The 11,162-nt window shown below is 41.5% G+C and overlaps 1 pseudogene; it reads right to left on the bottom strand.

Annotated features, from left to right (window-relative positions):
* Positions 1 to 10,726: 10,726 nt before the first annotated feature.
* Positions 10,727 to 10,845, bottom strand: LOC145390459 (5S ribosomal RNA; annotated as a pseudogene).
* Between the last annotated feature and the right edge of the window lie 317 nt (positions 10,846 to 11,162).

Raw genomic sequence — 11,162 nt, 5'->3', positions numbered from 1 at the left:
AAGGTACCGGAGCCAACCCACCCCTGAATCACATCATCTTAACGTTTCTGCCCGGAATCGTGCTAAGTCTGTTCTTCACTCTACTAAAAATAATTTCATCCATACTAAATGCTCTCAACTCTCCAATTCGAATTCTTCCCGCTCCTTCTGGCACCTTGCCAAAAATCTTTCTAACAACTTTACCTCATCATCCTTCCCTCCTCTTTTCTACTCTGATGGTTCTATAGCTATTTCTTCTACTGATAAAGCAGATCTCTTCGCACAGACTTTCTCCTCCAATTCCACCTTAGACGATTCCGGTGCTATTCCTCCATCACTTCCCCCCTCTGACTTCCTCATGGCTGGTATTAAAATTTCTTCAGTTGATGTATTTTCTGCCATCACTGGCCTCAGTACTAACAAGGCATATGGGCCTGATGGGGTCCCTCCTGTTTTTCTCAAGAACTGTGCTTCTGTGCTTACTCCCTGCCTAGGCAAACTCTTTCGCCTTTGTCTGTCAACTTGTACCTTTCCTTCTTGCTGGAAGTTTGCTCTCATTCAGCCAGTCCCAAAGAAGGGTGACCACTCCCAACCCCCCAACTATCGTCCAATTGCTTTAACGGCCTGTATTTCAAAAGTTTTCGAGTGAATTCTGAATAGAAAAATTTTAAGGCATCTTTCCTATGACAATCTTCTTTCCGATCGTCAGTACGGGTTCCATCAGGGACGCTCCACTGGCGATATTCTCACCTACCTTTCAGACTCCTGGTCATCCTTCTTTTGGGACTTTGGCGAAAGCTTTGCCATTGCACTTGACATCTCAAAGGCTTTCGATCGAGTCTGGCATAAATCTTTAATTTCCAAACTGCCCTCCAATGGTTTCTATCCTTCTATCTGTGCCTTCATCGCTAGCTTCCTTTCTGGTCGTTCTATAGCCGATGTTGTAGACGGCCATCGTTCTTCTCCTAGATCTATCAACAGTGGTGTTCCTCAGGGCTCTGTCCTATCACCAACTCTCTTCCTTTTACTCATCAATGATCTCCTAAGCTATACATCTAACCCTATCCACTCATATGCTGATGACTCCACCCTTCACCTTTCCATTCGGTTCCTGCAACGCCCATCTCAACAGTTACTTGAACAAACAAGGGATGAGGCTATGGCACACCTAATGTCTGATTTGGCTCGTATCTCAGACTGGGGTAATAATAATATGGTTGTTTTTAATGCATCTAAGACCCAGTTCTTACACCTATCAACCCGACAAAATCTTCCACAGGTATATCCACTAATGTTTAATAATATTCAGCTTAATCCTGCATCATCCTTGAACATGCTTGGGGTTTCATTTACTCGGAACTTATCTTGGAAAGATCTTATTACATCTCTTGTAAAATCTGCTTCCAAGAGATTGGGTGTGCTAAGCCGACTCCGCTCTTTCTTTACCCCTGCACAATTGTTGACTCTCTACAGGGGTTTTATCTGCCCCTGTGTGGAGTACAACTCTCATGTGTGGGGAGGCTCCCCACATAAGCTCTTCTCAATAGGGTGGAGTCAAAGGCTTTTCGTCTCATTAACTCTCCTCCTCTTACTGACTCCCTTCAACCTCTGTCTCTTTGCCGCACTGTTGCATCTTTATCTCTTTTCTATCGCTACTTTAATGGTCACTGCTCGTCTGAATTCTCTGCTTGCATTCCTCCACCTCTACAACGGGCGCGTAGCACCCGTCTGGCAGCAAACTCTCATCCCTTTTCTGTCCAACTCTCTAATGCAAGAGTTAACCGTTACTCCCAGTCTTTCATTTATGTAACAGGTCAGCTCTGGAACTGTCTCCCTCTGTCTGTATTTCCTGCTGCCTATGATCTCCAGTCTTTGAAACGCAGTGTGTCCAGGCATCTCAAAATGATCGGATCTTGAATTTGGCTCTCTATTGTATTTTGTTTTTCTCTTGGAGGGAACTGTTACTGCGGACTCATGGCCTTTGGTTCCTTCCTCGCATAAAAAAAAAAAAAAAGTTCCTGTCCTTGTACGATACATATGTTGCTGCATAATTCCAGTAACTCTAGATTTACACAAAAACAAACAGCATATACGGAATCTATGCACTGACATTGATCAGAAATAGCATAAAAATCAACATAAACAAAAAAATGGTTTAAGTTTGTTACACAGTGATCATTTTTTTTTTTTTGTGGTAAGTTAGGAACTAGAAGACTATGTTCACAGGTCAGTTATGGTAATTTCAAATTTGATAATGTTATGATGGCTATTACTAAAATATTCGTGAACACCACACAAATTCATTAAATCACTGATTGTTGCTACGGCAAGGTCGAGGATGCTAATAACACATGTCAGTATATTCACTGACCGACTTAAACATTAAATGCACTATCTTCTAGTTACAATAACCTGTTATCTTCTGTGTCTGACATGAAATTTCCCAGTCAATAATTGAATTGTTGAAGTCCCATAAAATAACGTCATCCTTGTTTTCTATGACTTTTTAATTTGTCGTACAGTAATTTAATGAATTTTTAAACATTCAACTTAGTCGATCTGTATACTACACCAAAAAAGAATGGGTTTATTAGTCTCTGTGAAAATTTTAACATATACAGGTTCATAATTATGCCTCAACAACCACGTTCTGATCTGTGTTGCATTTATGTAATTATATATATATATATATATATATATATATATATTTCCATCTCTCTCTCTCTCTCTCTCTCTCTCTCTCTCTCTATTCATCTCTCTTTCTCTCTCTCTCTCTCTCTATTGTTGCGTCCCCGTCCCACACTGCCACAGGCTCCATCAGTAGTTTTGTTTAGGAAGGACGTTGCCCAGTGAGTTGTTCTTGCTATGGCCGGCCTTCGGTGTGCAGCACACAAGACCAGCTGAGGCGAAAATAAACACTGGCTTCTTAACTTCAGTGTCTCTATTTTCCAAATAATTACACTTAATGCCCACCAACTTCACTTCACTGTTTTCATAAGTACCAGAGATAATCTTCTCTAACTGCAATTACACTTAATGTCTGCCAACAACACTTCATTGTTTTCACATGTACAGATGACACAAACTGCACTGACACTGAACTGCAGTCAAACTGCACTGAAACTGACCGAATTTGCTCTAGTCTCTTCTCCTTCCTTATACGAGTATAAGCTTCCTGTATCCTAGAGTGTTCTACATTTTTCCACACTTTTCATGTATTCCCGAGGGAGCACGGTTACAACAGTTACCAACTCGGTGACATCCAAAACATGTCAGAGTTTTCTTACACTGCATAACACTCTTTAGCATACAGCTTAAATTACATTACATAATTTAACAAACAGTCACATGAGTTAAACATTACAGAGAACAGAGCACAAAAATTAATGTACTACTTACAAAATAACTACGCTCACAATAGCAGGCTAACTGGCAACTCTGACACGCAATGGTAAAATACCAGGAACATTGAGAAACGTCCAGACTACCTAACTAGCAAATCCCACTTCTCAGCACAACCCCCTCCCTAGTCCTTTTGTCATCCCGACAAAACTACACAATATATACAAACATAGTCCTCATCCAAACTAAACATTTGATTATACACAAAGTAATCCTTCAACTTGAGGGTATTCTGAGGGATGAACAGGCTGGTTTTAGAAAGGGACGTGGTTGCAATGATCAGATCTTTATAGTTAGGCATTTGATGCAGCAAGTTAATGAAATGAGAGTACCGTTAAGTCTTTGTTTTGTTGATTTTGAAAAGGCTTTTGATAGTGTTTCGAGAGAGTCTATGGGGAAGATCATGAGACATTATGGAATACCAGAGGAGTTTGTGAGGGTCATTATGAACATGCATGAGGACACATTTTGTAAAGTGATGGTTGATGGTTGTCTGAGTGATTCGTTTGAAGTCAAGTCCGGAGTAATTCAAGGTGGTGTTCTATCGCCTTTACTATTTATATTGGTCATTGATTACATTATGAAACGTGTTGGAACAGAAACCGGTGCAGGTATACTTTGGGGAGAGAACAGGAAACTTTTGGATTTAGATTATGCAGATGATATAGTTTTGATTTGTGATGGGCCAGAAGAGATGCAGAGAGTGTTGGACTGTTTGGTGAGTGAAGGTCGCAAGGTGGGTTTGGTTATTAATTGTGGAAAAACTGAAATAATCAATATGAATATGGAAAATGCGCAGGAATGTGTAATTGGAGGTATGGTTGTAAAGCAAGTTGATAGGTTTAAATATTTAGGTACTTATTTAGCCAAGGATGGTTCTTTGAACTTTGAATTCGAGGAAAGGTTAAAGAAGGCTAATCAGGCAATGGGAATGCTTAAAAATATTTGGAATAATAACAATTTCTCTGTGCATACAAAAATCAAACTTTATAAGGTAATGGTTAGGAGTATCTTAATTTATGGACACGAGTCTTGGTACAGCACAGTGACTATGGAAAATAAATTCTTGGTGTTTGAAAATAAAGCACTTAGAAGAATATTAGGAGTTAAGTGGTGGGAAAGGATACCAAATAGTAGAATTAGAGAAATAACGGGAGTGCAGCCGATCGATGAATATGTTAGATTCTCACGATGGAAGTGGCTAGGACATGTATATAGGAGACAGGGAATAGTACAAGGTACACCAGGGTGGGTGGCACCTGGTAGGAGAGGTAGAGGAAGGCCAAAAGAGACGTGGGTGAGGACAATGAGACGGGAAGCTGGAGATGAGTGTTGGGGAGATCTTGAGGAGTTAGCACAAGATAGGAAGTGGTGGTGTGAGTTCATCGAGGCCCTATGCATCCCCGAGGGTGCCACAGGAAATGATTGATTGACTGAATCCTTCAACTTATCAGGTCTTCTATGCTGCTTGCGATGACGTTCATGCTCCTCCACACAGTCCACTCCTCCTGGAATATCTTGCTTCTGTTTCTAATGCACTTCTCTTGGGAAACTGTCACCATCCTCTTGTACTTCAGTTTGTTGGTCCTTGTCAACATCCTTGGCTGCAGAAGTGCACGATTCCGCAGAGACGACCCAGCTGTACTGTCCTGGCCCATGGTACTGCCACTGATGGTTCACATGTACCACCTTTGGGCGAGACTTCCTGCCTCCCCTTATCTAATACGTTACACCTGATAGGCGGCCTAACAGTGTAAGGCCCGTCCCATGGGCTCTGCAGCTTTGGTGACTGTCCCTTCTTTTGCTGAGGACTGTATAGCCAAACTTGGTCACCATCCTTGAAGCTCACCTCACATGCTTTGGCATCATACTTGCACTTCATCACCTTTCCTGAAAACTTAAGAGGTCCTCGCACTTGATGATGTACCTCAGTCAGCCTTTCCTGAAGATGCTTCGCATAGCTGAAGGTGTCTGTAGGCAGCTATTCACCAGGTGTTCTTCCCATTAACAAGTTAACGGGTAAGTGTAACTCATCGCCTAACATCAGTTTTGCAAGGATGTAGCCGGTAGACTCATGGGATACAGACCGATGTGCCATCAACAACACATGTAATTTCTGGTCCCATTCTGTTTGTCCATCTATGCAGTACTTGGCCAGTTCTTGTCCCAGTGTCCAGTTGAATATCTCCACCACCCCATCCAACTGTGGTCTTAGTGGGTTAGTCCTAGTCTTCTTGATCCCCGGTAACTTACGGCACCTATGGAACACAACAGACTCAAAGTTTTTACCCTGGTCTGAATGTAGCTCTTATGGAATCCTAAAACGACTGGTTAACCAACAACTGAGCAACTGTTGCAACCTTTTGATCAGGGATGGCATAGGCTTCTGGCCTCTTAGTGACGTAGTCCATGGCGACACATATATACTGGTTTCCTCTTTCAGTGAAAGGCAGAGGCCAAGCAATGTCCACCACTACGCTTTCCATCGGTGCACCTACTTGGTAGAGCTGAAGAGGGGCACAACCACATTTCTTAGGACCTTTCTTGGCTCAATATAAATTACAGGCCGTACACCACTCTTCGACATACTGACGCATGCCAATCCAGTAGAACCTCTGTCATGGCTGGCTTAAAGTTTTCATCTCCAAGTGAAGACTAGTGATCTGGTTATGAGACTCATCCAAGATCTCGGACCTCATCTTCTTCGAAACCACCATTTGCCAATACTTGCTGAGGCCATCAAGTGCCTCCCACTGACGCTCCAGTAGTCCGTTGTTCAGATGAAGAAGGTCCCACTAACTCCAATAGCTCTTAGTCACAGGGCTGAACCTGGAAACGACTTCCCAAGAGGTTGTAAATCTGCATCCTCTTGAGGTCTTCATCTGACGCTAGCCCAGTCACAACAGTACGGCTGCATTTCTTGTTATGGTCATCTTCTTTACTACACTGCCGGCTCTCTGGGTTGCAAGGCCGATGACTCAGGCTGTCAGCATTGTCATGTACCCGTCAAGGACAGTACTGCATCTCATAATTGTGCTGGTCCAGCTTCCCTAGCCAGCATGCCACTTGTCCTTCCGGATTCTTTAACGTCTTCAGTCACTTCAGTGCCGCATGGTCTGTCCTGATGGTGAAGTAGGACTCATAAAAGTAGAGATCAAAGAAATCAAGGATTTTTATCACTGCCAAGAGCTCCTTACAGGTCACACGGTAGTTCCCCTTCGATAGGCTAAGCTTCTTGGTGTAGTATGCCACCCCATACTCCTTGTCATCCTCCTCATCGGGATGGTCAAACACAGTGTTTGTTTTTCACTGTTACGCATTCACTCACATATTTATTCATTAAGTCAAAGACTGTACGATTTTGAGAGATAGGGTCCAGGCATTATGCGGTGTGTGTTTAGGAGTGGGGTATGCATACATACACACAAACATACATTCAAACACAAATATACAGTAAGATGGCACTGGTCAACTGCTTACCTGGGTCGTGCAGGAATAACCAAAAATATGACTAAGAGGCAGCCCCTGGTCAATCACCTATACTGAGAAGGCCAGTGAGGCAGAAGAGTGTCATTAAAGTGCTTAATCAGTAATTAACTGTTTCCTTCCTTCTGAAATAATGGAAAGGTGCGGCAGTCAAGGCTACCACATGTCTTGTATATTTTACATACTTGTATGCTATATCCAGAAACTTTCACTTGTTGATTGACTTCTGTCTGTAAGGGTTAGGTATAACCTTCATTAACTCCCTTCCAATTTGGATGCACTTCTTAGCACAATAAAATTGTCTGAGAGCACCAAAAATAAAATTAAGATGATATACTCTGGTTGTGCCTAATTTACTCTTCATGACCTATTTCAAATAATAAAACTGACACTTCAAATCGTCTTAAAAGCAGATAGAAGGGCTGGGACCACTCCAGTTTCTTTACATCTTATGTTTGATGATTTTGCAAAAAAGCAATATTTGCTCACGTTTCCACCAAAGATCTCCAGAATCTGTTTACATAGCCAAAATGATATGAAGCATAGTGTGTGTGTGTGTGTGTGTGTGTGTGTGTGTGTGTCTCAGTAAGAAAGGAGTTCTAGAGGATTTCTTCCTAATGACATATGCTGAAGTATGATATTGTTCCTTGCTAAAACATGTTGTGCCACCTTCGCCTTTAAGTCAGAGGGAAAGAGGACATATCATTTGGGTGAATGTGGTCCATCAACGTGGTGCGTAAAATCAATGACTCCACCTCTCCCCACTTTCAGTCAGTACATGCGTCTCACCTCGTCTGTGCCTAGTTTGTTCGTTGTTGAGCTGTTTCTTTCTCTTTTCCTCCCTTATCCCCTCACATAGTGACCAATTCACTGTCCACTAATCCAACTAACCTGGGTTCGAACTTCAGCGCAAATGGAGGTTTTCACCCACTTCACCTAGACCTTGAACTTAGCCGACATACCTTGAGGGGTACCCGCGCGGAGTGAGAGGGGTACCTTTCCCAATAATGCCTTCCGTCATAGGTTCTGTTTTTGAGCCTATAGCTAAAGAGAGGCTAGATATTTGGGATTGCACAGGGCGCTCGTTCTTGAGTGTACATAGGTAACATCTTCCTGTGTATGTCTTGTGGTTCACAGCTCTAAACCTTTAAACCTCAACCCCTTCATCTCTCTCTCTCTCTCTCTCTCTCTCTCTCTCTCTCTCTCTCTCTCACATACACCATTTCAACTTCAGTCATTCCTTGAGGATCATGCTAATATGCCGTTTCTTCACAGTAACTTCCTTGAACATAATTTTCATCACATCTTGCCTGTCCATACGATATTACTCTCCCACCCTTAACATCCTTGCCTTTTCTCTTCCTGTTGCTTCCCCCACGATTCTTCCTCACTGGTCCCTGTCTTTCTCCCTCATTTTCTCTCAATGCTTATTCAGTTTCCTTCCATCCACTTCCCTATCCTTCTTTTTGTCTCACACTGCCCATTCTCATTTTCATGGGATTATTAGTTTTTCATTCACTGTTAATTAGCACTTTTTAATTGCTTTCTTTACTTTAGATTCATTTTATTTCGTTTTCAACTCTTCTTTTTCCCCGTTGGTAATTGTTCCTTTGTTTCTGATCATTTTTGTTTTTACGAACATTTTTTATCACCATTTCATTTTCTTTCAATTAATTTTGCACCACTTCTTTTATTTATCTTCATTTGATCCCAGTCAGTTCATTATATTACATTATCCTTCATTCCTGACTATTTGCTTCCAGTTTCATTACACACTTCATCCTCATTACCCAACAATCTTCCACCTTCCTGCCCTACTCTTTGTTTCAACTTCTAAGTCTCCCTTCCTCATATCAGTATTCTCCATTAATTTCCTTTAACCTAGTAACGCCATTTATTTTTTTTCAATTGTCCTATCAACCCTTTGAACAAAATTTTGTTCTTTTTGTTTCGTTCAGAGAGTTTTATTAGAATTCAGAATAATGTTGAGGGTACTGAAATATATATATATATATATATATATATATATATATATATATATATATATATATGGAGCCTCAGTGGTAAAGTGTGCGTTTTCTTACACTGAAGAACGAGGGTTCGCGCCCCGCCAGGGTAATAAACTTTGGGACCGTTCTTCATGCCACGTACTGCATTGGCGGACACAAGGAGTGCTGTGGTTGAACCAGTGTCGCATACTGTAAAGTATGTTTGCACCCAGTAAGAATGCGCGGCCCGATTACACTTGGTTCACGGACTACACACACATCCAAAGTCACTCCAACACAACAATTACACTTACAAGCACTTCTCACCCAACATACAGTCTCTACCAGACAGCCTAAGCCACTTGGTAGAGATACATTGGCTGTATTGTCCCGACTTCGGTCGATGTACTCTCATCCTTCTCCCCTTCCCTTCATATCTCACTCCATAATTTAGTTATTCCATTCTAACTTCTTTGGTGTTTGTTTCATATATTATTTCTTCGTCTCCCGTTCCTTTTCTGTGCCAACTATTTCATTCTCTTAAACCATCTGCTCCTTTTTCTTTGATACCCCTCCTCTGTTCTCCAAAGCCATATTTTCCATTCACTTAAGCCACCTATCCCTTCTTTCACTAAGTCACTAATCCATTCCGATTCACGTATTCCATTCTCTTAAAACCATTTATCCTATCGTCTCAAAGTCCTATATATTTTTCTTTCAAAGCCATTTTCTGAAAGCCCCTCTATCATTCAAACTCTTGATTAAATTTCCCCAAATATTCCTCCTTTCCTTACACCATCATCATCGCTTGCTCATTCCCCTTCTTTTCCCATACTTCTTCCTCAGACTGTTTCCTTTTCAACACTCTCCGTTGTTCGTCGATTATTCACTCTTCCTTTCCCTCACCTCTCGATTCTCCCTTTTCTCATTACTTCTTTGACCCTTCTCTAATTTTTCCTTCCATTCTGGATTTTACTCTCCCTCTTGTTTGGTTCGTCATCAGTTTTCCGACATCTTTTCCAAACTCACCTTCCACTCATCCCTCCTTTTTTCTCCCATCTCTTCATTTCCCATTCTTTCGCCTTTTTCTCATCCACTTTCTCTGCCTTCTTGTTTTTAAACTTTCTCCTATCCACATTTTCCTTTCCTTTCCTACAACTCCTTTCTTTCTTTCGTGGTTTCTTTTAAAAAAAGATAAATAAGTAAATTAGAAAAAATGCACCCGTATGCCCAGGGCTTCATACCAGGTTCTGAAGTATCACAATTTTGATGATGTAAGGTTTGTTTTGGAAAACTGTGTAGCTTTCTTTACAAAAAACATTGTTCTTCCCCTTTTTTAGTCGTTTATCCTCTTTCACTACCTTTCCCATTCCTCATCTGTTTCTCCTCGTCACCTTCACTACCAGTCACTGTTCTCTGAGGCTGCGCCGAGCACACAGGAGGACCACACCTTAATCATATGTCATGACAACCAACTGCGCTGCATCAAAGAGGCTGACCTGCCACTCACACTGGAATTACAGTTTCCTGTGTCCCCTCGACCACAGGTGTCCTTGGCCTGGAAATGATTAAAAGACCATCAGAATTAATTATTAAAACTAATGTGACTGAATGAGGACTTAAGGATTTTGTGGTTTGGCATTATCTATATATCTATATATATCTATTTCTATCTATCTTTCTCTCCATATCTATATCTATCTATCTATATCTATATCTATCTATCTATCTATATATATATATTCATTCATTCATTCATTGCCAGACGCCATGTATCCCAAACGGGGTGGCCAAGGGCTTAGAGTTAATTATTTTACAGGGAGGGGCACTAATCCTCCACCAACCCCACTTGACACGTAGGGAGAACGTTATCCCAACAGCATCTGGTGTTCCCAGGCGGTCACCCATCCAAGTACTAACCAGATCCAATGTTGCTTAACTTCGCTGATCGGCCGGGAAGCGGTGTACTCAACGTGGCATGGCCGTTGCTATAACAAACTTTCAAAATCAAGCATCAAAACTACTTAACAACCCTAATGACAATAGAATATTCTGGACAACTCTCAATTGTTTCACTAATGACTTTAACAAGACATCATCCATTCCCCCACTAAAATCTTCAGATAGCAACATTACAAATGACCCGCGTGGGAAAGCAGATATCTTTGCCAGTACATTTGCCAGAAATTCTACCATACAGGAAGTCAGCCAGAACGTCCCAGTACTAGAACTTGACTCTCCCGAAACTGTACCACTTAAAATCCAGATAGGACACGTAAAAATCCATCCTAGACAGTTTACCTACCA

Source organism: Coenobita brevimanus, chromosome 14 (assembly GCF_032717465.1).
Source record: "Coenobita brevimanus isolate Jiangsu-jjx chromosome 14, ASM3271746v2, whole genome shotgun sequence".
Taxonomy (NCBI): domain Eukaryota; kingdom Metazoa; phylum Arthropoda; class Malacostraca; order Decapoda; family Coenobitidae; genus Coenobita; species Coenobita brevimanus.
Note: the sequence above shows the minus strand (reverse complement) of the source record. Positions and strands in the feature narration are given on the sequence as shown.